This window comes from Rhinolophus hipposideros (assembly GCF_964194185.1).
Source record: "Rhinolophus hipposideros genome assembly, chromosome: 10".
In the NCBI taxonomy this organism is placed as follows: Eukaryota; Metazoa; Chordata; class Mammalia; order Chiroptera; family Rhinolophidae; genus Rhinolophus; species Rhinolophus hipposideros.
Window position 1 is genome coordinate 38,825,772 of NC_138056.1, and position 26,541 is coordinate 38,852,312.

The 26,541-nt window shown below is 43.3% G+C and overlaps 1 long non-coding RNA gene and 1 pseudogene across 2 annotated transcripts in view; one reads left to right on the forward strand and one right to left on the reverse strand.

Moving 5' to 3' along the window:
* LOC308504123 overlaps window positions 1-26,541 on the forward strand; it is a 57,392-nt gene that overhangs the window by 19,413 nt on the left and 11,438 nt on the right. The window contains exon 3 of the long non-coding RNA XR_013994317.1: window positions 1,480-1,561. This is a non-coding gene — a long non-coding RNA (uncharacterized lncRNA). The remainder of the gene's footprint in view (window positions 1-1,479; window positions 1,562-26,541) is intronic.
* On the reverse strand, window positions 3,230-3,703 carry LOC308503733 (large ribosomal subunit protein uL24-like; annotated as a pseudogene). Its single transcript has one exon. The product of its transcript is annotated as a large ribosomal subunit protein uL24-like (transcript).

Consider the following 26,541-nt stretch of genomic DNA (forward strand, 5'->3'; position numbering starts at 1 on the left):
TGCTGTGCACCTATTAAATAAAATTGGAATGGAAGAACTACTGAGTGATCTAAGAAGTTAGCTCAAGTATAAGAGGTGAATTTGTGTTTCAAGGATGCTTTCAGAGGCTTTTTAGTGAAGGGGTGCTCATTGTAAATGACAATTTTTTCCCCCCAATGGAAATCTAAGTCTTATAGACAACAGTTTGGAGGATAAATAGTGTGTGAGTTGCAGCCTATTAGCCTGGATATAGGACAAGGTGTGGTGAACGTGAGCTTTTATCACAGATTTGTCCATTGATTCACTTCATAGTCTTGGGCAAATCATCAGAACCTTTCTATGTATCTAGTGGTCTTGACCTGGGAAAATTCCGCGTAGTTGGTGATCGTTCTTATGTCATTATAATGATGAAATTGGGAAACTTCTTTTTAAGGCAAGTCTGTTAAGTGAGCTAATTTTAAGGAACCTCCAAAATTCATTGGCGCTTCCTAAACTATTTGCTAGTCCCTTCCATCAAGCGACAACCCAATCAATCAAACCATTAAAAAGTATTGGAAGGTTGCCACATGTCTTGGAGTACAAAGGGAATAAGGTTCCTGGGACAGAAAACAGTCATTATGAATCACTTTTCATCTGCTCTTTGTTCTGCAAAAACTAAGCCTGGTGATGAGTATATAAAGAAGCCGAGATGACAGGATGTGGGCCTAGGGGATTAGGTGGGTGGCGGGGAGAGGACTGTAGTTCTCTTCCTGTTTTCCTACTCAGGTTTGGCCTGACCCCTCTTGCCTGGCAGCCAGAGCAGAATTTCCAAAGGCCTGTCAAGTATCTACCTGTGGAACACAAATGGAGTTCAGATGCCGCACTCTGGAGGCAGAAGAAGTAGAGGCTCAGAGTCATCTTACCTCTTTCTCTCTCACTTCTACACCCAGTCCCGAATCCTAACCATTATACCATATCTTTTCTACTTGCCCTCCACATTCCATTCATTACTTCGAGCCCTCTGTTTTGAGGCCTTCGTAATATCCGGGACAACTCAAGTCCCTTGCTTCCTCCACAATATTTAATGCTCCCCGTTGGTCTCAGAAGTCCCACCACCTTGGGCCGGCATTCGGGATCCTGAATGACATGGCCCCACACCGCTGTTCTAGCCTCTTTTTTTATCGTGGTCCTCTCTTGCCAAGCTCCAGCCATTATGTTGTCATCAGCATGTCCACACTGCCCCATGCGTGTACCCAGCTCCCTGCTTTTGTCCTGACCATTCCACGTAGACTGCTTCTCACCACTCTCCAAACATCAAAATCTTCCTTCTCCCTCCAGTAATGTAAACCCTCCAGTGGGTTTACATTACATTCGAAGTCGGTGAAGGCTTTCCTAATTTCTACTTATGCTTTATCAGAGTCTGTCTGGCATGATGGCTTATCACAATTGTTTTCTCCTTTGTCAGGCTGTGGGTTCCCTGAGGACAGTGACCATATCAGAACCATTTTTGTGTCATCACAGGCTAACACAGTCCATGCTTCTAAAATGAAGACGATTGCTGGCGAAGGGCCACCACCCATGGGATTCTACAGGGATATACTGAGTATGTATCTACCTCCCACTAAGGCAGAATGGTGACATTGCTGTGAGATACAGGGAAAATGAATTAACCTTTCTGTGCCTGTGTCCTCGTTGGTAAAATGGGGATCATAATGTCTGCTTCACAGTGTTGTTGCAAGGATGTGAATGAACGAAAGTTCAGGAACATGCAGTTCCTGCTGTGTGAACATTTGCACTTCTGTGACCTTTATCCTTTCTCTTCCTCTTGCCCCTTCCCTTTGACTTGACCTCCCCTACTAATTCTTCAAATCCCCACTTTGATGTCACGGTTTCCTGCAAGTGTCCCCCCTACCCCCCCCCACTCTCTCACATCAGTGGGAAGTGCCCCTGACATGTTTTACAAGACCCTGGCCCTCTTCTGTCACACATTCATGTCACTGTGATGTAATTCCTTGTTAATAAGTCAATAGCTAGAGCAAGAACATTAATATTTATTGAGCTTTTACTATGTGCCAGGGACTGTGGTAGGTTTTTTTTTCCTGGCACTATTTTCATCTTCACAGTGATTCTATGAGACAAGGTTATATTATTTCCATTTTACAAATGAGGGAATAGGACAAAACAGATTCAGTAAATTGTCCACAATCACTCAGCTAGAGAATTTCAGGATTGAGATTCAAACCCAGCTCTGCCTAACTTTGGACTCATATTCTTAATACTATGCTAAATGGCCTCTGCTCCGATGTATATCGTGCTCTAGAATATGCTATTTTAAAAAAGCAAAAGCTGAAACTGAAACCACGTTTAAAACAGTGCTTAGTTAATTGATAAGCTCTGTAAGACTCCTCCACCTTTCTCATCATTCTCTGGTTTGTAGCATGGTTGGAACTAGGAGACTGCTGTAGTTAACTGAGCTCATTAGAAGCCCACGGAAGTGAATTAAAGAAACATGACTTGTGCCAGCCTACCTAGCCACATTTTAGGTTCCTGGGGCATATGGGCACCAGCTCATTTAAAAACCATTTTTAACAAAAGCACACAACAGAAATGTTCAGCATATGTTAGAGTAGGTAGAGACTCATGGAATCCTAAATCAATTTGCTTTTTATAGCCATTCAGAGAGGGACAAATTATCGTGAACCCTTTTTCCTTTCCATGCATGCACACTGGGGAGAGGCCAGGCTGAGGAGAAGGTGGAGTAGTGCTGTGGATTGGAGGGTCTCAAGTTCCCAGCCCCCACCTTCTCTCCCACCCACCTGCCACATCGTTTGAAATATGCCCTTACATCGTCCTTTCTCTCCAAGGCAGCACCACCTCTAAACAACACCTCCCAAAGAAAGTTTTTTTAAAAGATGACATAAGTAATCCATTTTAGCTAGAAGATAGGTTTTAGTAAAAAAAAAAAAAAAAAAAAAAAAAATCATCCTTACTCTCACTTTCCTAAAGAAAACATTTTGGTGTTTATCTTTCCAGTTATTTTTTGATAATCTATATGATATTATATATATGTACATATTTATTCACATATGTACCCATACACATTTACATACATGAATTCCTTTCCTTTCCCAAATTGTGATTATATTAAATATTGTGTAATTTGTTCCCCCCATTTACTAGTACCATTTCTAGTTAATAGCACACATCTACATTGTCTGATTGATTGATTGATATTTTAACAGTTTTTAATGAAAGCTGATATAAGATTACTTTATTCCTGCATCTTCTCGATTGTTTCTTCCTTGCATTTGCCCTTTTCCTTTCCTACTTGGAGAGATTGGGCTTTCCGTTCAAGGATCTTTTGGCAGTCTTTGTCCCGCTTTGATCCAGTGACAACCCCCATGCTGGGGCGAATGCCCCCATGAAGAGTGGTGCCGTTAGCCTCCTCCCACTGCACTCATTTGGCATAGATGACATATTTCCTCCTGTAACCCTGGACTCTTTTGCCAATTTGCTGCCCTTTGCAATGCCCTTGCACAACCTGAACTTCATCATCCTTTTGAATGAGCATGGATCAAACATTGGACTTCTGTCTCAGCTCTCTGGAAAAAGGAGAAGACATAATCTTCCTGCGAATGTGGGCAGGTGCATGAAAATACCTTTTAGGGTTCTTGCTCCGGTCAGATGTCACAAAGGGGTTGAACTTCATTTTGACCATGGACACTTCAGCAATGGCTGCAGAAGGGAAGAGTTACATGGTCATTTTTCTTTTCTCCCCCCCATTTTATTTATTTACTTATTTATTTATTTTTTATTAGTTTCAGGTGCACAAGACAAAGTAATACTTAGACGTTTATCATTCACACTGTGTGAACCCCTCTCCCCCCATCCACTATTCCTCTGACATCGCACACAGCCATTACATTTCCACTGTCTCTATTCCTAATGCTGTACTCCGCTTCTTGTATATATATATATATATATATATATATATAATTATAGTTGGCATTCATTATGTTTAGCTTCAGGTGTACAGTGCAGTGATCAGGCATTTACATCATCCCTGAGGTGGTCTCCCAAATGGGACACGTGTCCATCGGATACCCTACAAAATCTTTACAACATTATTGATTACGTTCCCCAAATTAATTTTCAAAACCCCGTGGCCATCTTGTGGTTACCGACTGTTTTCTAATCTCCTCACCTTCCCCCTTATCCCCACCTCCCGGCTCATCTAGCAACCCTCAGTTTTTTCTCTTTGTCTCCAAAACTGTTTCTGATTGGTTCATTCACTTCTTCTTTTTTTTAGATTCCGCATATAAGTGAGATCATATGGTACTTGTCTTTCTCTGTCTGACTTATTTCACTTAACATAATGTTCTCTAGGTCCATCCATGTTGTTGCAAATGGTAAGATTTCTTTCTTCTTTATGGCTGCGTAATACTCCATTGTATAAATGTTACATGGTCATTTTTAATGGTGCTATGGTGTTGCGTTGTATGGCTCATCATAATTTATTTAACAATCCAGTATTGTTGGATATTTACGTTGTCTAACCAGCTGCTGTTGTCAACAACAGCTCGTGGAACATCCTCAAACACCCCACTCGGAGCATCTGTCCCATTAGTCCTTAAAACAAATTCCCCAGGCACCATATCTTAAAAACAAATTATGAATTACCACTGGGTGTTGTAATCATTCTTTAGTAGCTTGGTGTAAATTAATTTGAAGGCCCCTTTCTTTATAACAGTTATGAGCCTTGAAAAAAAGGGCGCTTGTTGAAGGTGAGCGTGGATGGGTGTTCGGGAGAAGTGGGTGGGCAACAGGAGAAAGTATGTCTTGGGGGTTGAAGACATTACTAGAGGAAGGTAGGACTTGGTGCCATGGGACTAATTGGGAATTCTAGGGTCAGACAGAGGATGTTGGATTAAAAACGAAACAAAATGAAACAAACAAAAAAACAGAGAGGAGAGATGGGAAGGCTTCAACATTTGCCTCCTTGGTTTGCAATTTCACCAACACAAAACCCTTGGCATGAAATCTTGGAATGGCCATCTTTGTTGGCCGTTTGGAACATATTTTGACAATGAAGAGCCACAAAAATATTCAGACTATATGATTCAGTAATAGCACAGCTGGAAATACATCCTAAGGAATTAACACCAAAGAAACATAAAGCTCTGTGCCCAAAGATGTTCCTTGTGGTTACTTAAGTAACAGAAATGTGTATTTGATGAAAATAGTCAACAGTTAATTATGGTGTACCTACTTGATAAAATAGCATGTAGCCATCTTATACTAGCTGTATGATCTTGGGCAAATTATTTAATCTCTTCTCTGTTAAATTGGGGTAATAACATTTATTCTTGCAAGTTTGTTGTCAGGATTAAATGAGATAATATTGGGAAAGCACCTAGCATGGTGCCTGACACATGATTAGTATTGAACAAATAGCAGCTAAGTACACAAAGAATCTGTTGCACTTACAGAAATGAATGTCATATAAACAAAAAGCTTCCCACATGTACCTGTCAATCATGGAGAACCCCTGCATCTGGAACCTTATATTTGTACAACTATATATCAGTGTGGACTTTGTGGGTCCCCAGTTTTAAGACCTGGACACTCAGTTTTGTCAGTGCCCTGGGGTGTCAGGCTCTGAGAGTCTGTCCTTACTCTAAATTAACAAAAGCCTGAGGTAGATACAAGAGTGCCAGTACATTGGCTGATTAAGAGTAATATAAATATTATGTGGAACAGAGATACCTGTCCGAGCACAATAATGCTTTTACTCCCCAGAGGCAAGGAGCAGAGGAAGCCAAAGCACAAGCAGAAGCTACAATTTGGGGAAAAATTATAGGAAGCATCAAACCCTAATGAGAGAAACAACCCAAATGTTCATCAATGTATGAATGAACGAAGCAAAATGTGATATCTACATGCAATGGAATACCACTCAGCTTTAAAAAGGAAGGGCATTCTGACACATGCTACAACATGGATGAACCTTGAACACATGCAAAGTGAAATAAAACAGGCACAAAAGGACAAATACTATAGGATTCTACTTATATGAGGTACTGAGAATAGGCAAATTCATAGAGCTAGAAAGTAGAATAGAGGTTCCCATGGGCTGCGTGGAGCATGAATGGGAGTTATTTTTTAATAGGTATAGAATTTTAGTTTGGGATGATGGTCATGTTCTAAAGACAGATGGTAGAGATGGTTGCACAATATACTTAATATACTTAAGGCCACTAAATTGTACACTAAAAAAGGGTTAAGATAGTAAATTTTATGTTATATATATTTTATCACTAAGAAAAACCCCCTAAAAACCCAAAACCTAACAAGAGAAGCAGTGCAATGTGGTGGCTAAGAGCATGGGATCTAATGCCCGACTATCTGGGTCCACAGTCTGGCTCTACCTCGTCACTAGCCATGTGCCAGTAGACAAATTACTTATGCTCTCTGCTATCCATCTGCAAAGTGAGGGCTTAATAACATCTACAGCTCCTAGAGTCGTCATGAGGATTAAAACGAATAGCTCTATGGAAAGTACTTAGTCTTAGAACAATGCTGGGTACATACATTTTTTTTTGTTCGCAAAAAAAAAAATGCTTTCATGGTTTTTCCTGAGTGATCGTTAAGGTGGGGATCAGAAATACTCCATCAGTAGGACTGGCGCATTATCTTTGTGTGGCAGTTTTAGAGAGTCATAAGATTGCTTGGCAAACATGGAACCAGAATAAAGGACTTAGAGAACTGTGCATCTAATGCATCCAGCTAAGACAGCCTGCAGAATTGGAAACAGTGAAAACCCATTGACTCTAAAGCTCTTTGTCTCCCAAGAGGGCGCTAGGCCCAGTGGCTGGGGCTTGCTCGTGGTCCATTGTCGGCACTTCCAAGGCTCCTCTCCAAAGCGTGCGGACATCCCAACTCCCTTGGATGACCTGCCTCTCTCTGCCCCATTCTAACATGGATGGTCTTTGCAGTTTTGTTCCCTGAGCAACTTCTATTTCTCTGGAAGAACACATGGAAAACGACAGCGGCCTGATTTATTGGTGGTTGCAAAACTGCGGGTGAAATATTTTTTCATTCTGTTACTGGAGCTGTAATGGCTGCAAAATTTAAAAAACAGATTTTAAATAAATCATTGTTGCCCGGTATTTTCCCATGTGTAAGCGATTTTCAGCTGGACTTGTCTGATTGTTCAGAGCACTGCATGCAGCATGAGTAATGAGATGAGAAAGGGATGCTGGATCAGGCCATGGGTCCCATATTCATTCCAGCCTGTTACCCATCTCTGGATTGTCTTCAAACCCTAAGTGAGTGTAATGAGGGGCTTGATGTGGTGTTGGAATGTCTAATGAGCCCCATTCACTTGCTTTTACACAACGGTAAACAGCTGTTGAACTTCTCCTTCTGAGTGGTTTATTCTTAGCTTTCTATGTGTTGAAGTAACTTTAGAACCAGCAATGCTGTGTACACACGTGTGTCTGCATGTCCACACCCATGAGACAGGAGCTGCTGTCACTGCTCTTAGGGTGTGATTCTCAGATGTGGCTCCACCTGAATGAATGTGTGCCCTTAAATCTTACCTTATGCTAAACAGGGGCTGATCTTCCTGGATAGTGTTAGAGTTTGAGATGATCTCTACTTCTTACGCCTGGCTGGTAAAGAGAGGATGGCAGCAGCCCAGGCTGGGCTCCCCTAAAGCAGAATAACAGACACTGACAGTCTGTTATTCACACCCCTCCAGGCTAACTGAGCCAAGGTGCATGGTCAACCTATCTCTGCTTGGGTGTCGGAGAACGTTTTTTCCAGAACTGCAGCAGGCTGGAAGTGCTGTGGAATTAACACTACTGGGAGTATCCCTAAAGCAAGGACTCTTGGTAACTGAGGCAGAAATATTCCCCTCCCTCACCCCTTGGTTGGGATAATTACAAGACATGTGCTTTATTTTGTTTTCCCAGATTTTTTCCTGTGGGATTAGGTTCCAATTGCCCACTGTGGTCGCTGGTTCCATACACGCTCCTCACAGGGGGTCTTCTCCTTGCTGTGTCACTTTCCCACTCCCCAGCTGTCGGTCCCGGAACATTTCAAATGCACCCATTATAGTTGAATTCCTGTCTCGAGATCTGCTTCTGGGAGAACCCACCATAAGATAGATGATATCAGAAAAGAGCACAAGATTTAAAAGTAGAAGATCTGGGCTTTGTCCTGGCTCTGTCACATATCACAGGACTTTAGGTAACCAACTTCAATCTCTTTGAGTTATAGTTCCCTTAATAATAAAAACCAGATAATAATAAACCCTATCTCATTCACTGGTCCATTTGTAAAGCCCAAGTGAGAATATGAAGAGGAGGAGCTGAATAGGATAAAGTTCTTTAGAGATATTCATCATATTGTTTTAGGTGGCTCTGCCACTTCCCCTATGTCTGCAGAATGCCCCCCCCCATATTTCTCTATACTCTTCTTATCCATATTCTTACTAAACTTGTATACAACTCAGATGAATCAGCATTGTTATAAAAAAACTTCAGGATTTTAGCATTTTTTAATGGTTAATTCTTTATGATTATTTTAACCCCGATTTCTTAATATGAAAATTTTCAAACATAAAGAAAAGTTTTTAAAAAATAAGCCAATAAACCCTGGACCTTGCTTCAATAATTGTGAACATTTTTCCATATTTGTGTTAGCTGTTGGTCTATCATCAATCTTGCTATACTATTTGAAATTAATTTCTAGAGCCCATGACACTTTACCCCTAAGCACTTTAGCATACATTTCTCAGCTATGCCAAGCTCCTGCATGTACAATACCCTTTTTGCCCCTAAGCAGATTAGCCTGATTTCTATAATATCATCCAATATTATACCTATATTCAATAGTTCCAATTGTGCCAGGAATGTCTTTTATAGCTTACTTATTTTTTTAGCCAGGATTTACTCTAGGTTCATTGCTGAATACTTTTGCTTAAACACAACCACCCTGGCTCTGATTCTGTGTGTGTGTGTGTGTGTGACATGCTTGTCCCAGAGCATCCTTTTTCAATGAGACCAGATCAGCGTGTAGCGCTCTGGGCCTTTGGCGACAATGGGACAAACCTGAGCCTTGTCTGGACATGCTCAGCTAGGTCTCCGCTGCCAGCAGCAGAGAGTTCCAAGCAGGTGGTACCTGCCAAGTCTGCCTGGCCATTCACATCGGGGCAGCAATAACCACCTCTGTGGCCATCTGTAGTGGTCAAACCTGCCAGACACACACAAAGAGGTTCTGCCAGCAGCATCAGTTGTTGGTTGAAGAAGATGGCATCCTGCCCAGAGATTTAACGAGAGATAGATTTTATCCTTTTTGGGGACAAGAAATCATACTACTTGGCAGGTAGAATGCCTATGGAGACAAGTCAGTAGACGCTGTTTTTCCAAATTGCCTGTGTTCCTCTGTCCCTTCCTGTCTTCACAGAGATGTTGAAATAATAGAGACAAAGGATGACAGAGTTTAGGGAGCAAGCAAGAACGCAGACCAGAATAATAGTAATAGAGACTAATCCCACACGGAATTCACCTACATCTTCCCTGCCAAAGCATTCTCCTGTTTCTATACTTATTTTAATTCACGATCCCACCATAGAGTCACTCAAACCAGAAATCTTATATCAAGAATGACAAACAGATTTTCATGTTCCTGTCAACTCCAGTCAGGTTGTAATGGCTGCCGGGAACCGTGTTGAAGATTCTGAGGCCATGGTGAGGGCAGGGGATGGGTGCAATAGTTAGTGATCTTTGCAAGGAGCATGGTAAGGGGGCTGCGGACACTAGGGCCACGTGTATGCTAGGTGATGCTTACGGTCAGCCGAACTCTTCTTTTCTCCCACCTTTCAAATATAGTAGGTCACTGAGTCTTGTTTCTCTAGCTGTGATTCTTTCCCTCCATCTCTACTGTTCCTTCGTAGTTCTGGCCTCCTTGTTTCTCATCTAGCTGTGTTACTGGGCTCCCTGCCTTTAGGCTCTCTCAGATCTAATCCTTGTTGCCCACAGACAATGTTTCTCAGCACATTGCCACACTGCTCAAATCTTCCATTGGCTCCACACCACTCCCAGGATACAAATCTAAAGTACAGCAAGACATATTAGACCCTTGATGATTTTGTCCATTACTCTGTCTCATTTCCTGTCATGCCGTGACTTCCTCCTTAGGTAAATATTCCAGGCACACAAACTGTTTGTACTTCCCAATAGGTCATGCTTCTCTGCGTCCTCCGTGTTTTAGCCCATGCAATTTCCCCTGCCTGATATACCCTTCTCTGCAGCCCTAGCTCTAGGTCTCATTCTTTAGCATGCTGATATCATATATCACCTTTTCTTACTTGGCAAGTGTCTCTCTTTCACCCTCCCAAATCAGATTTAGTGGCTTCTTCTTCCATGTGCTTCTGTAGCATTTTGAGGATCAAGCTATTATTACTTAATTCATTATATTTGCACTTATACATGGTTCATTGATTTATTCATTTAGCAAATGTTTATTGAGCAGCTTCTATACACCAGGCACTGTTCTAGGGGCGGGAGATAGAATGATAAACCTAACAGACAAAGTCTCTGCTCTTAAGGAGCTTATATTCGTGTGTGTTTGTGTGTGTGTGTGTGTGTGTGTGTGTGCGCGCATGAGTGTTGTGTATACAATATGCAAATAAACAAATCCATAATTTAATATCAGATGAAAGGTTGACAGAAAGTGGGGTGCTGTTTTAGCTAGGTTGGTCATGAAAGACATTTTTGGTCAAGTAATCTTGGAACAGAGATTTGGGTGAAGTGGTGGAGTGAGCCAAACTGACATCTGAGGGAAGACCTGCTGCAAGCAGAGGAAATGGCGCGCAAATGCCCGGTGTCATTTATGAGGGAGAGCAGGAAGTGAGTGAGGCTGAAGAGGAGTCAGTGTGAGGGAACATATCAGAGTCAAGCTCAGCGAGGTGCGGGCCTAGCATATAGATCCTTCTGGAATAGAATAGTGCCTTTGGAATTGTTCTGCCTGAGCGTGGCAGTGTTTGATGCATTTTGTGCAGGGAAGTGACATAATCAGCTTTGTTCTTTAAAAGCACCAGGCTGGCTTTTGTGTTGAAAATAGACTGTAGGGATTAGGGTAGAAGCAATACTCCAGGCAGACAGGATGGCATGAACCAGGATGGTAGCAGTGGTAACAGTGGGGAGAGGATGAATTGCTGGCCGATTTTGAAAGCAGAGCCAGTAGGATTTCCTGACAGCTTGATGGGGAGAGAAAGAATCAGTCAGTCAAAGGCGATTGCAATAAACTGCATGTAAAAATTGGTTCTCATGTCGCTATGTCTTTCAGTACTTCTTAACCACCCTTCCCCGACCCCACTTTTCTCAAATGCTGGATACCTTTGAGAATCTAATCAGAGCTATGGATTTCCTCCCTGGAAAATTCACCGTGTGCATACACATACACAAATGTGTCTAAAATTTCTGAGGGTTCTGGACCCTCTGAATCCCATCCGTGAGTACTGAAGTCAGAGTCCCCGCCCTAACCTTTGTGTTCCTTAGAGCTGGCCATGCCATAGTCATCTTTGTTTCCTGAGCCCAGTAACCTGAAGACGGTCACTGCTCAGTAAATGTGCCAGAATGAACGAGTGAAAACTAGCTACTTCTTTATTCTAACTCTTCATTTGTGCTGGCAACAAGGAAGCATGCCCGGTGTATACCCTAACCACTAACTGGGAGCTATTATTGCACTGTAATAATAACCAAACCAAACCAACAAACAGAAAAGCTGGAGAGAGGGGAGAAGAAAAATACCAGGCAAGGGAATTACAGCAGGAAATCATTTTTTTAAAATGTGTCTTTCCAAAAACATTGGTGGAGATACATAAGGGAGGAAAACATGTGAGTAAAAATGTAATCATTCTACTGGTAAGGTTGGGACATTTCCACCTCAGCTGCAGGCAGAGGGAGTGGCTTGCTTTAGAATTTCTGTACAAGAAGAGGGAGATTCTGGGGTTCTGGCTGCAGCCAAGGACAGGCCAGTCTCTGGGAAGGAGGGAAGGAAAGACAGAGGGAAGGAGGGAGCACTTTATCCTGAACTCAGAGCCCATGGTGGTGGTGGGGGGGGAGGTGACAGAGAAAGTTCTGATGGGATCAGTGACCCAGAAGCAGGGCAGTTTGAAATGACCACGCTGGCTCTCAGGAGTCGGTTTGGTTGTGAGGACAAATAGATCATATGAAACAAGCGGCCTTCTAGAGGGCCCAAGAGGATATTGTCAAGACAATGGCCTTTCTCCCCGTGAATTTAACAGGAACCTTATTTAGAAGTTGAAGCAATCCAGGAGGAAGTCTCCATCTCCTTTTAACTCCTTTTCACAAAAGAGATAGGAACCATAAAAATAAGCGCAAGCAGCTCTAAATCTGCCTGTTGAACGTAGCTGATGAGTCCGATTTAGCAGACATGTATGTAGTCTGGCCCTTCCTCTGCCACAGTTCCTTTCATCTAATACTAATCTGTTGCGTTATAATCCCTCTTCCCCTTTACAGGTGAAGGAGATGAGGCTTAGAGAAGTATTCCCCACTAGAAAGTAGTAGAGGAAGAAATTGGGACCCAGATGTGGCTGACTCCAGGTCCGAGTTCTCTCATTCACTAGGCTAGGCGGCCTTTTTAAATGCCTACATCCTCATCCAAGAGAAAAACAATTAGTCCTTCTTTGTCCTGTGAGTCAGAGGGAGGTTGGAAAGAGCTGCCTGCTCACCCTTTCCCGCAGCTTACACATCTCACAGAAGAATGCCACAGGAGCCCCAGTCCTGGCAGGGATTCAGCAGCCTGGGATAGGCAGCAGCCAGGAAACAGGGCTCTGGCTGCCTGGGTCCTGCGGTTGGCATCTCTTTTGCACCTTCATTGATAGCTCCTGCTTGAGAAGCCAACTTGGAACATTGCTGCTGTTTGGGGAGAAAGAATGTTCTCATCTTGTCTTTTTCTGGGATGAGGTGGCTGGCCCAGTGGAGACAGCAATCAGAACAGATTAAATTCAGATCGTGTACATTTTACGACCTATGCCCAGGGGCCCGAGGATTGGTTATAATTTTGGTCGTCATTTTCCAGACATTTTTATTTTGCCTCAAAGTGTAAAAAGGCACATGAACTTTTAAAATGTTGCACAGCAAAGAACAAGAGAAGGACATGGGGGCACTCAGGAGAGAAAACTACCTGAGTCTCTAACGCGTCTCTTCTGAGCTTCTTACAGTAAAGACAGAAGAGCTCCCAGACAAGGGGAAAACAAAAGTCTTAAGAGGCTCTTGATAGGAAATATGCTGGCACTTGTCATCTACCCAATGGCGTCTAATCCTCTTGCATGAGCTGAAATCCCCTTGAATTGGATTATAAAATTCCTCTTGGTAGGAGGCACTTCTGCTTCAAAATGCAAAGCCCTTGATTGAGAAAGAAAACAAACACTAATTTGAAATTTCTTGCCTTACCAAAGAAGAGGTGGGCAGAAGCTTGGAAGGAGCCCCGCTCCTGCCTGTTGACCCCTCAGTTCCCGGATGTGTGCTGGGCCCTGAGACCTCTGGAGGAGGGCAGAATTCTCCCCTCCATGCTCTTCAAGTCAAGCAGCATTTTCACAGGAGCTGTGACTTTGATGTGCTTTAAAAAAATTACTTTAAACATTCAGCAATGAGAAAAGAAAACCTTGTTCAGACACCAAAGACCCTTTTAAACGACCAATTAATTGGATCAAAGCTTCCCTCAGTGCAGGGATGATTGCATGTAACTGGCTAAAGTCTATGACTTGGGATTGGATTGATAAATGTCAGATGGCAACTCAGGGAGGTAAACTGGCAATTGCAAAAGATTGAGGGCAGTTGCTGGAACATTTTCTCGCTGATGGCAGCTCAGTACTCGCTGCGGACTGTATGATCTTTTCCTAGGCTTGCGTCCCACCTCTGATTTGTGTGTCACCTCTGACCTGTTTCTGTCATCTCCGATGATTACATCCTGAACTCTATTTCACCTCTTGACTTGTAGTTTGGCAATAGTGTACCTTAGTTTTCTGAACACCGCTCAGGTATTAGAAGGTGCCCTGGGGCTCTGCTGTGGCTGGAGGTGGGAGAGTTGGGTCTGGGAATAGCTGGCCCTTGGTTAGGAGCAGAGGGGTGTCTCTTAGTCCCCATGCCAGCAGCAGGGCACCGGCCGTGGGATGCCATTAAACATCTCAGAGCTCAGCCGTGGGAACTGAGACGTGCTGCTGTTTCGTGGCTTTGTGCTTAATATTGTGCAGGTTTTCTAAAGGGCTGGTGGTTATGTGATTTCTTTAGTCAGCTGTGTTAGGATCTGCGCAAACTGTGGCTGTCTCCATACTCTTAGGGGCCTTTTGATCACAAAGAAACAGGAATTGTGAGTATCAAGGAGCAGATGGATCAAAGGGTCTCACTCTTACCCAAATCTATGCCACCTACTACCAGCCTTACCCACCATGTTTCCTGCCCCTGACGCGGACACAGATGTGGCAGGGCTTCCTCAGTAAAGAGTAAATCACAAGCTCATAGTGACACGGCTTTGTCTTGCCTTATCCGGATAAGGATGAAAAAGTTACTTCCTCTTTCTCAAACACTTGAAAGTTAAGCAAACAGGATTTCTAAACAAAGAGGAACTTCAAACAGAGGATTTGCTGTCATTGCCAGTTCTTTTCTCTCAAAGCCTATCTGCAGCCTTTTTCTGGGAGGAGCAGGGAGACCTGTGTGAGGCGGCTGAGGAGCCACCTCGTCTGTGCCTTATGAGAAAGAAAACAGGATGTGGCAGAGCCAGGAGATTCCTGAACCCAAGGTTGGGGAGATTCCCAAGTGGCCAGCTCAGATGGGACAAAATGGATAAGGGAATATAGGCTTTATTTCCACCGATTCTTAAAAAAAAGAAAGAAAGAAAGAAAGAGAGAGAGAGAGAGAGAGAGAGAGAGAGAGAGAGAGAGAGAGAGAGAGAGAAAGAAAGAAAGAGAGAAAGAAAGAAAGAAGAGAAAAGTCTTTCTCTCTCTTTTTTTTTTTTTTTATAAATTGATGATCCACGTACATGACGCAAATTTGAAAGCTCCCAAAAAGTAGACAGGGAAAAATCAGTCTTTTCCCCCTCTTCTGGGCCCCAATTAATCTCTGTGGAGGCAACAGTGTGCAGAAGAGACTGGGACTAGGAGACAGTAGTCCAGCACTGAGCTCAAAGGCTGGTCTGGGTCAGAGCCTCGCAGGGTGTGAGGAGGGAGGGTTGGCACTGGGAAAGAACAGAGGAAGCCAGTGCGATGTCATTGGAGGAGGAATGGGTAGCTCATGGGGGTTGACTGGACGTGAGGAGTGGGGCAGGGTGTAAAACGTCAGAAGTGGGGATCCCATGACTAGAGAGTCAGTTAAGGGGGGCAAAGGAGGAGCCTGGCTGAAAAATGGACGGTTGGGACCACACCAGTTGCAGGCTCTGGAAAGTGCAGAGGAAACAGACAAGTACAATGTAGAGTTTGGTTCTCAAAGAGCAGGTGGAGCTTTGCTGGGCTTTGTAGGTCAAGTAGGGTTTATGCATGGGTGGCCACGAAAGGGAGGGCATTCTACAATATGGGAACTACAGGGTCAAAGGTCAGGAGATCAGCTCGAGAGAATAATGGGGACATTCCACTGGGCTGACATATCAGAGTGTGCTAGAAAACACAGTTGGACCCGATTATAGACAACTTTGAAAACTGGCCAGAGATATCTAACCTTGAGATGAGACTCACGAATACATTTGGGAAGATGAGGAAAATAAAGAACGTGGTTTCCAATGAGATTTTACATATGTCCTACTAACATCCTATTTGGGCACCTTCTTATCGAAGCTTTCTTTATCCTTCTCTCCAAAAGTTAACGCTTAGCCTTGTGCTTTGTATAAACTTCTGCTTTTCTACTCACTGCACCAACAGTGTTGTTAGTATTCGTTTACATACCTGGCTTCCCTACTATAATGTCTTTCGTATTTCTCATTTTTATATTTTTGGAACCACCAATAGTAACAGTAGCAACAATAATAGCTAGTATTTGTTGAGTGCTTACTATGTGCCAGACACAGTTTTATGTGCCTTATTTATTGATAAATGCTTTCAATAACCCTATGAAGCAGATATCTATTATCAGCCCCATTTTACGGATGAGGAGACTAAGGCACAGAGTAACTACTTGCCCAAGGTCATGTTGCGGGTAGGAAGCGGCCAGGATTTGAAGCTGAGCAGTTTAACTACAGAACCTATACTCCGTATTATTTTAATAACAATGATTCCCTGGGGATAGAGCAAAGTGTTTTCCGTGTAATAGGTCACATACTTCCTCAACAACTTTAGGAGGTAGGTCTCATTACTGTTCCCTAGTGGCTGATGAGGAAACTGAGTCTTAAGGGATATATCTAAGTCATGAAGGAAGAAAGCAAAGGACTTGGACCCCTGCCCCCAGACTCTTAGACATGATTCCATACACCCCAGCATATGCTCATTAGGCATTTAAGGAATAAATAAATGAATGAAATAGAGGAAGGAGGGGAAAAATGCAGGAAGAAGGGAGGGATGGAGGGAGAAAAAAGGAAGGAAAAAAGGAAAGAATGGAGTGAAGGGAATAGAGGAAAAGAAGTTCAACAGGATATCTCTTACTCAGTTATCTCTTAAAACCAATCAGTGCTGGTAATGTAAACACTACATCAAGTGAATATTTTGTAAGAGGACTCTGGGATTAAAACATTTACATCAAAGACTCCTCACTAATGTGAAACTCCAAAGCATCACAAGCTGATGGGGGGAAATCCTTGGGGGTAGAAAGACCTTCCTGGAGTCCAGGTATATAATACAGCAATGGACTTACTTGCCTAAGTCCTGATATACCTCCTTGGAAGAGCAAATTATGAGTGTTGGTGACTTAAAAATCACCCATATCCAAAAGATGCCTTCTTTTGAAACATTTCTTGGTGTTTGGTTGTTTTCAGTGGATACTACTAATTTCCTCTATTATTCTTTCCTCTATTATTCTGTGAGCCAAAGTGACCATCAAGATGAATGAAAACTCAAATGGTTCCCTTTTTTCAGGAGGATGGTTTTTGGTTTTATTGAGTGTGTGTGTGTGTGTGTGTGTGTGTGTGTGTGTCTCTGCTGCTGTCTGTCTGCCTCAGGAAGAGACAGAATTTCTGCAGGGTAGGCAGGCCTCCTAGAGAAATTTTTTTGGGGTTATTCAAGCCATGCCTGGTGGATTTGTCTACCACACAGGAAGGCCTCAGCTTAGCATATTGACAGGAGCCATATTTTCCAAACCCCAAATAGGGGCATGGTGCTGACCAAGCATTGAGTTCTTCTGCTTTATGAATGTAGTCCCGTGAACTTCTCACCAAGACACATTTGTCATTAGTCATTTTACAAATTGCCTTTATGGAAGGTATAATGGTAGGATGTCAGGGCCATACCGGGGTACAGGGACAAGTGACCTTTGGACGCCCAAAGCCAGGGGTCTTTAAGGAGAGAGAGGTGCGGTCTGCCCCCCACACGGAGCAGGCCTTGGTGACAAGGCATTGCTCAGACCCCTGTGGTTAATGAGCTCACCCTGGGGCCGCCAGGCGGTCTGCTGTGAGCTAGCCTTTCGGGCTGTGAGTCAGCTGTGGGCTGTCATTCATCCAGCGGGGCTAGGCTGTGTATCCTCAGGAGGCTCCCAAACCCAACGCTGCAGCCTGCAGCTGGAGTGCAACGGGAAGGCTGCCCTGCCCAGGCCATCCTCCCTGCTTCCCTTCCCTTGATGCAGAGGTAGGGGTGGAGAAGGGAGCAGCTCTGTTGATTAGAATTCAGGGCATTGTTAAGAAGCCCCTTGTCACACCCACAGCCCGCCCACCCCTGCCAGAGAAGGAGAGCACAGCTTTGAAAGGGGACTCCCCACATACAGAGTGTTTCTTTGAAGCGCTCCAGAGATTTTACTGACTTATTCTCCTTTGTCCTTCATATAATTCCAGGGGCATTAGTCAGCTTAAAGGGTAGCATCTCATCCTACTTCCCTTTCTGCCTGGACGTACATACACCCACTAGCTGCTCCCTCCAAATCCTTTGGGTTTTTTTCCAGCTCCCGGTCGGTGGTTATTCGGACTGTGCTGTTAACCCTTACGTTGGATGAAGTGGAGGGAGGGAAAGAATATACATTGAGGTTTGCTAAGGTAACCACTGTGGCAGGAACGTTTGCACGTTTCATCCTGTTGATTCATCACCATCGCCCTCCAAGGTAGGACTTACCCGTTTCGTAGATGAAGAAACTGAGGGTCAAGCAAGTTATGTAATTGGCTCAAAGTCACAAAGCCACTGAGGGGCAGAGCATGGATTCAAATGGAATTGCTTAAGCCTTGCTAATCCTATTCACAAAGAAGCAGGGTTGTTTGAGGGAATTTCTATTCTTCACATTGTTTTTTGTTTATTTTTTTGTGGAAAAAAAAAATTCCTTCCATGTCCCTCACTTGAGAAAACCTTCTCATTGACAGCATGACCAGGTTCTCAGTCATGGGTTGCTTTTCGGCAATGTGATGACACAGTGTTGCAAGTTGCACACAGGGTGTGGTCACCTGCTTGACCAGGCTGCATACCAGCCTGGATGATACAGAGAGCCTACAGAAAGCTAAAAAACCAGGCAGTTGATCTTTCTCCGTCCTTGGAGTTCTGAGAACAGTCACTGACCAAGAGTGTCCACTATCTTCTCCTCCACCCCCACTGCCCCAGCCTCCACACCTCCCATTCTTACCCTGGCCTCTAGATCCTCTGCTCTGTGCTCTTTCCTCCATACTCTTCCTACTGGACTTTTCTAAACCAAGGTATATTCACATAGCATCATTTTCTGTTTAAAAACTACCATATGATCCAGCAATTTCCCTCTGTGTATATATCCAAAGAAATGAAATCAGGATTTTGAAGAGATATCTGCACTCCCATGTTCACAGCAGCATTAAAATACAATAGCCAAGGCACGGCTCAGTGTCCATTGATGGATGACTGAATGAAGAGAATGTGGTGAATCCACACCGTGGAACATTATTCAGCCTTAAGAAAGAAGGGAATTCTGTCATTTGCAATAACATGGGCAAAACTGGAGGACATTATGCTAAGTGAAATAAGCCAGACACAAGAAGACAAATACTGCATGATCTCACTTCGATGTGGAATCTAAAATAGTTGAACTTGCAGAGTAGAAGAGTGGTTGCCAGAGGTTTGGCAGTAGGGGGCAGGGGGAAGGTGGGAGAATTGGGGAGATGTTGCTCAAAGATTACCAACTTGTAATTATGCAAGATGAATGAGCTCTGGAGATCTAATGTACAACATGGTGACTTTAGTTTTAACAATACTATATTGTATGCTCGAAGTAGATCTTAAGTTTTCTCACCACCAGAAAAATAAAGGTAACTATGTGAGATGATGAATATATCCTCCAGCTTGACTGTGGTGATTAATTCACAATGTATACTCATATCAAGACATCACATTGTACACCTTAAATATATACATTTTTTTCCCTTGTCAATTATGCCTCAATAAAGCTCAAGGAAAACAACAACAACAACAGTGACTTCCCTGGCTCCCAAACCTATGAGAAAAACTGAAAACCCCTCAGTGAGTCACAGAGGGCCCTTCCCACTCTGCCTCCTTTGCCAGCACTATCTTTAGGCATTTCCTTCCATGCACCAGAGTTAAGCCACGGCAGGGCATGCACCCACCCCTAACTGAGCAGCACTTTTTCAGTCCTTCCAGCCTTTGTAGGTGTTCTTCCTTCTACCTGGAATGGCCTTCCCTCCTGCTCTGGTGGCAACCTCCTTCAAGAGCCTGCTCAAATGTCACTTCCTCTGAGAAGACATGCACTTTTCATAACCCACGGTGGGTGCTAACCACGCCCCATCTCCCTGAATTAGTGCCTGTCTTCTTCAGTAGCCCAGCAGCCCTCAACAACAATGGCAGGATTCTCTGGCCTGTTGCTTTTGGGCCTGACCTGTGTAGCAAGTAATTTGCATTATTCATCGTAAAAGCACTCAAGTTTCTGATGAGCTGCTTTTGTTATAAATTGGAGTGGATTCAACGTTATTCTTATAATAATGTCATTTTCACTCACATGTTTTCTGGAGTAGGTGAGAAAGGGGCGGGGTTGGAGCTAACTTGCTGATAATTGTTCCAAATGTTAAAGAAAAAAGATTAAGAAGGGATCAACAGATCTCGAGATACATTAGTGGTCTGTGGGTAATCCGTGAGGCAGGCGGGGTGCATATTTGCATGGAGAATTTCTTTGTGTGTGTATGTGTGTGGGCGTGTACATGTGTTGGGGGCAGGGGTGCTTTATATATTCATGTTAAAAAAAATACCCCCGGGGGGGTAAGACCAGCAATTATTTTCAACATATTGAAGGTTAACTGTGATCAAGATGGAACGATGTGGAAAATAATTGATATAATGTTACGAGGGGAAAAAAGGCAAAATCTCAAACTATGTATATAAGTCCGTAAAAAAAAAATCAATGCAAATCTGGATGAAAGGCAAGCTCAGAAACAAAAAAAAAGCTGTGATTTGTCAGATGGTGAGGAGATATATATACAATGGTTTGTGCAGTAACTCTGTCTCGTAGACCCAGGTCTCATAGACCCACCTTCTGGGTCCACCATCACCCAGGATGGACAGTGTGGTCGGCAACCCTGTAGCTGTTATCAGCCCATCTGTCTAGCTTGATGTTCCCAGAGCTGCAGGGGGTAACAGAGCACACCATCTGCAGCCAGTAGACCTGGTACCCACGTTCCTCAAAGGGATAGTGGAAACAAAATTCTTCATGCTTGTTGTCCCTGTTTTAATCAGTCAACAACCCAAGTATGAGTCATCTCAGCCCTCACGTTGTTAATATTTCATCCTTCCCATCATGTGCTGGACCTCCCCTGCCTTTGACCTAGTGCTTGACCTCCCAAACCCTTATGACAGACCTCTGGAATTGCTTGATCCCCAACCACCAAACCTCCAGAGATCTTCAGCTTTTTCTCTGCGTGCTCCTTCTCACTCCTTCCTTATAATGAAGGCTGGCCTGCCCCAAGGACACCACACATTCTGCAGCCCTCTCCAGTCTCTGCTGTTGATCCTCCACATCCTGCAGTCTTAGGGTTGGAAAGTATTTGTAACTGTCCTTGTTCCCAAATGCTGCTTCCACAATATTGTTTCTCTACCCTTTGAGGGTCATGCTGCTCAGCTCCACTGCTCTCTTCCTCTTCATGTTACCATCATTTTCCAGTCCCCCATCATGACTCTTCATCTACTGAAGACTATATCCACTGAAGGTTTATGACTTTCCTATACACTCCCATCTTGGCTTTCAACCTGGTCGACTGGTATCTGCATGGATGTCTCATCCAACATGTGGCCCCACCCATTTCTTTCTTTTCCTTCCCAGTTAAGTTCCTCCAGAGACTCGTCTCTACTTACTGTCTCCATTTTCCTTACTCCGCTCCCCTCAGCCACTCTAAGCAGGATGCTGGTCCTGCATGCCATCAGAACAACTACAATTTGGGTCACCAATGACCTCCATGTCATCAAATCTAAGGCACTTTTTTCCAGTCTCACCTTCCTTGCCCTCACAGCAGCAACTGACACTGTTGACCATTCACTCCTAAAAACACTTTTGTCTTGGCATTAAAGACAAAATATTTTCCTGGTTTCCTTCCTAGTTTACTCGAATGCTTTGCAGGCCTTACCTTCTCATTCTCACCAGCAAATGCGGATGGCCCTCTCCTCTTCTCACTATACAATCTCTTCCTAGGTGATCACATCCTTATCCATAGCTCACTTCTCTGTCGAGAACATGGCAATTTGTATCTCCAAATCCAACCTCTTCTCTGAGTTCCAGGCCCACAGATCTAACTCTTGATTTGATTTTTCCATGTGGAAGTCTCGCCAGAAATCTAAGAATCATTCGTGGTATCTCTGTATCATACACATCCTATCTGCAATTTATCACCAAGGATTATTTTGTTTCCTTCCTTGAAGTTTCTCAAATCCATCTACTCCTCTTTATCTCCAACTCAGTGCCCTAGTCCTATTCAACATTACCATTTGCAAGGACTATTGCTATAGTTTGGGCTACCCCATATCTAATCTGAGTCCCCCCAGTACTTTATAGGGCACTGGTAGGCATCTTTTTGAAGTCATCACCTATTATGTCATCTTATGCTTAAAACCCATGATGACGTTTCATCTATTTTAGGACAATGACAAAACCCTTCATATGGCCTATAAGTTTCCATTCATTCCCCCCACCCCCAATCTCATTCTTTCCTCTCTAGCCTACTTCTTTCTTTTTCCCATTCTCCCTTGTTCCCCCTTTGCCACAGGGCCTTTGCATGGCACTCTCCTCTGTCCGGAATATTCTCCATACCCCTGGCTTAGTTAACCTGTACATATGCTTCACATATCAGGGCAAGCATCACTTTCTCAAGGACATCTTTTATGACCTCCCCCTTAGAGGTCAACTTTCCCTTCAATAAAGTTTCATAACACCATGCATGTGTTATGTGTCCTTGTTTGAGTAGTGGCTTTCTCTCCCACTAACATTAGAGTTCCATGGGGGGTAGGAATCATGTCTGATTTTGATCATCACTGAGTCTTCAACCCATACTGTAGTACCCGAGCTTCTAATTTACAATAACAGCCTCCATTAATCTATTTCTTATAGCTTTATTATTTTTCAAAGCAGTTATAACTAGCTGTATATGCATGTACTTATTTATTTATCTCCCTCACTAGATTGGAAATGTCATAAGGACAGATAATTTACTTGTCACTGATGTATTTTATTCCCAGCATTTAAACAGTAGCGCCCAAAACTACTCTATAAGTAGTTTTTGCATAAATAGTAAGCATTTAATAAATGTTTGTTGTTGAAAGAATAAATGTATTTTGCATAGGAACAAAAACAACTTTCCCCAGCAACAGTACAGTATTTAACTAGCCCATCTAACTATTATGTACTTGCATGCCTGTATTTGCCATAAAAAATTCATTAAAGAAAGTTAAAAGAAGAACTCCTAAATTTACCAAAATGACCAAAGGAGGATATTCAAATAGTGATACGGATCTCACCCATAATGGTAGTGCAATCTTTTAAGTAACTCTTGAGTTATTGCTCGTCTCCTTCAGGCTAAGTGTGCTCCTTTTCATAGGCATTGCTGAATTGCCCTTCAAAGGGGTTTTACTAATATTCACAGCCGCTGGTGGAAATGGAAATGCTCATTTTTCCTACGAGAATGAGGGTTTCAAAGAACAAACTGCCTATAGTAAAGGTAGATTGAAGAGGGTGGAGAACAGCGGCTGGAAAGCCAGTTATCTAGGAGCTGAAATCCTAGGGGAGAATACTGATATCTACCTTTATGTCTTGTACAATAGAGCAGAGAAATGACAGACTTAGAATGACGTGACAATCTTCCCAGTTTTCCCAAAATCTTACCATGTGGCTTCCTTAGGTAATAGCCAAGGAAATCTAGGTCATTTGCGCCACCTACTGTCCAGATTGGAGAATGGCTGGCCGATGTCAATGCCTGGGGACTTTTCGTTTCAAGAGATTTCTACCCAGCTCTCTCTTATCCACGACTTTCTTCTCCTTTCTTTCTTACAGCACACCTTCTGAGCTATGAATGGACACAAAAACATGGTTTGAGAGGGTGGCTTTGGGAAAACTGGCACTCGGAGCTTCCACCCGTGCTTATTTCTGGCAATGTTTGAGCCACTTGTTTCAGTGCAATGCACTCTCAGGTCTAAGATGAATGAGATGTGATTCTTCTTTTCAAGGATCTCATAGCCTAGGGGGAAAGTCAGATACGGAACAAATCATTGAAGTGCCAGTGTCGTGATAGAGACAATATGAGAAGTCCCCTGGAGGGCTTCAGAGAGGAGATGATATTTCCCTATGCACTGAAGGACCCTCAAGGGAAAGTAGGGTGGCGAAAACATCTATAGCCTATTCTGGGAGCAGCAAGAAGTTGATAACTACTAAGAGTTTGTTATAGATCCTTGCATGCTTCTGAGATGTGCTTTTATGTGATTATTTGTGGACAGATGTGCATGTGTGTGTCTGTGACTTCCTTTCATTTCACTAAACATTATATTTTAGACATCTCTCCATGTTGGTGAATCAAGACCTGCAGTGTTCCATTGTGTTGCTCTATCACAGTTCCTCTTTCATGGACATTTTTGGTGGTTTTCAGTTCTACACCTTGTCTGCCTATATTTATGCACATGTGCAGGTATTTCCTAGAAGGGAAGTTGCCGAGTCATTTAAATTTTACAAAATGTTGCATCCGTTTTGCAGAAATGTCGCTACATTTAAATTTTGATTAACATTTTTCAATGGCCTTCCAAAAATGTTCTTCCAGTGTACATTCCTTATGGAGTAGCTGAAGTAAGTCTTGTAAGCTAGTAAGTTTTTCCCTTTTCGGTTTAATCCATGTGCGTAATGTTTTTCTTCCTAAAATCATGATTCTGACAGTAATCCTACATGTATTGAGTGATTTGTTTCTCACGTAGTCATTACAACAACCTTCTAAGACTGTTGGCATTATCCCCATTTTACAGATGGTAATAACTTGAGGTGTGGGGGAGGTGGGTCATATCCATAGTGCCCCAGGTAGTCAGATCCAGAACTAGAAGCCTCTGGAATCCCAAAGCTTGTTCTATTATGTTGCTAGGCAACACTTCTCTCTTTTGGTTTTTTGTGCCAATGCTACTTGTTGCCATGGTGCTGCTGGGACAAAGAGCAGTAAGTTGTAATTAAGCAGTACGCTAGAATCTTTGCTCCTAACAGAAAAGGGTCTTTATGCCCTTATGTGTAGGTGGACAGAGAGGGACAGCTGGATGGGGCTGGCTGGTTATCACGTGAGCTTCATGTGGGACAGATGTTGGTCTTCACTTCTGTCTGCTTGAAACCACTCCCCAGGAATGCATGGCCAGGAATGTCTTGTCCCCAATCAGCATCCAACCTCAGTGTGTGCCTTTTCTACCCAGTCGACAAGAAATAGGGACATTGTTGTAAACAGCGCCCATTCTGGAATTAGACAAACCTGAGTTCACATCCTACCTCTGTCATTTTCCTGCAAGTTACCTACATTTTCTGATTCTCAGTTTTCTCATCTGAATGAAGACAGTCATACTCACCTCACAAAGTTCTATATGTGAATTGAATGAGATAAGGGGCACCAACCACTTAGCCAAATGTTCAACGTTCACTACATTTTTTAAGCGCTCAGTACATGTAGCCAAAGTTAGCGTTGTTATTTATATTTTTCACACACCCATTCCTCTTTGGATGCTTTGCAACAATCAAATGGGTTCCCAAACATCCTTAGCATTCCATCACTCAACATCGAGTAGTGGGAATTACAAACTCTCATCATGTTTTTAGACAACAACACTCATGAACAGATTTTCAGAAGATTTCATAGAGTGAAGTTCTGTACTTCAGAAATGCATTATTAGCCCCAGGAATGAGTCATCTGTAGTAGGAGGAAAGTGAAACTATTTTTCAAAAAAAACGACACAATGGAAATTGCACAATCCAAATTACTGCAATTGCCTTTTCAGAGGAATCCAAGGAATTGTTTTTCTTTCAATTCATTCACTTGACTTTTTGAACGCCTATTGTATGTCAGGCCTCTTGCAAGGGGTGAAAAGATGAATAGACTATGGCCCTTGCTCCAGGGAGCTCACAGATTAGCAGGGGAGACAGGCATTTAAAATAATTACCGCAATGTGATAGCTGCTATAATGAAATCTGTCGATGGTATTCTAGAGACACAGAGCAGGAAGTCCTTAACACGCCAGGGGGAAGGGTAGTACAGAAAACACCACACAGAGCTGGAACCAGCTGAGCAGGCAAACAGGAGCAAAGGCACTTAGAGAGAATGATGGGAAAGCCAGAGAGAGCATGTTGTGCTCAGATTGGGGCGCAGGCTGCACGCAGGAAGGGGTGAGGAATGAGACTAAAGAGGCAAGTGTCTGCACCCACGTGCAGCAGCACTGGCCAGGCCTGGCCCTGAGCTGTAGAACTCACCTCCCCCAGAAGCACCCCCTGCCTGCTCCCCTTCTTGCAGTTCTCACAGCTTTAGGCCTCAACCTACTGTTTGCCCTGTGTCTGCTCCTCACCTTGCTCCTAATCTCTTGCCTTCTTGCCCCATGATTCATCTTCTTCCTTTGTCTGTCACACCTGACACTCAGATCCTCATCTTTTGCTGCCCTTGCAAAGATGTTTCACTGCCTCTGGACTCTTGGTGTAAAAATAAAAAAAAGTGCACTTGGTCTGGTCGTTGGTGTAACTCTCAGTAGGCACAGAACCTAATCCTGGTTTTGCCCTGATCATACTATGAATCTCACTCCAGGGCAGCCAGGAGGAGTTGTCTCCATGGTGAACAGCACTGATTCCCTTTCCAAGGCTGTGTCCTGAGGACATGGCTCCTCTCCAAGACCTCTGATGTAGGAAAGGCCTCATGTTGTCAGAGGAGGCAGAGCAAATGGCATTTCTGGCCTATCATTGACCTGGAAGGGAAAGA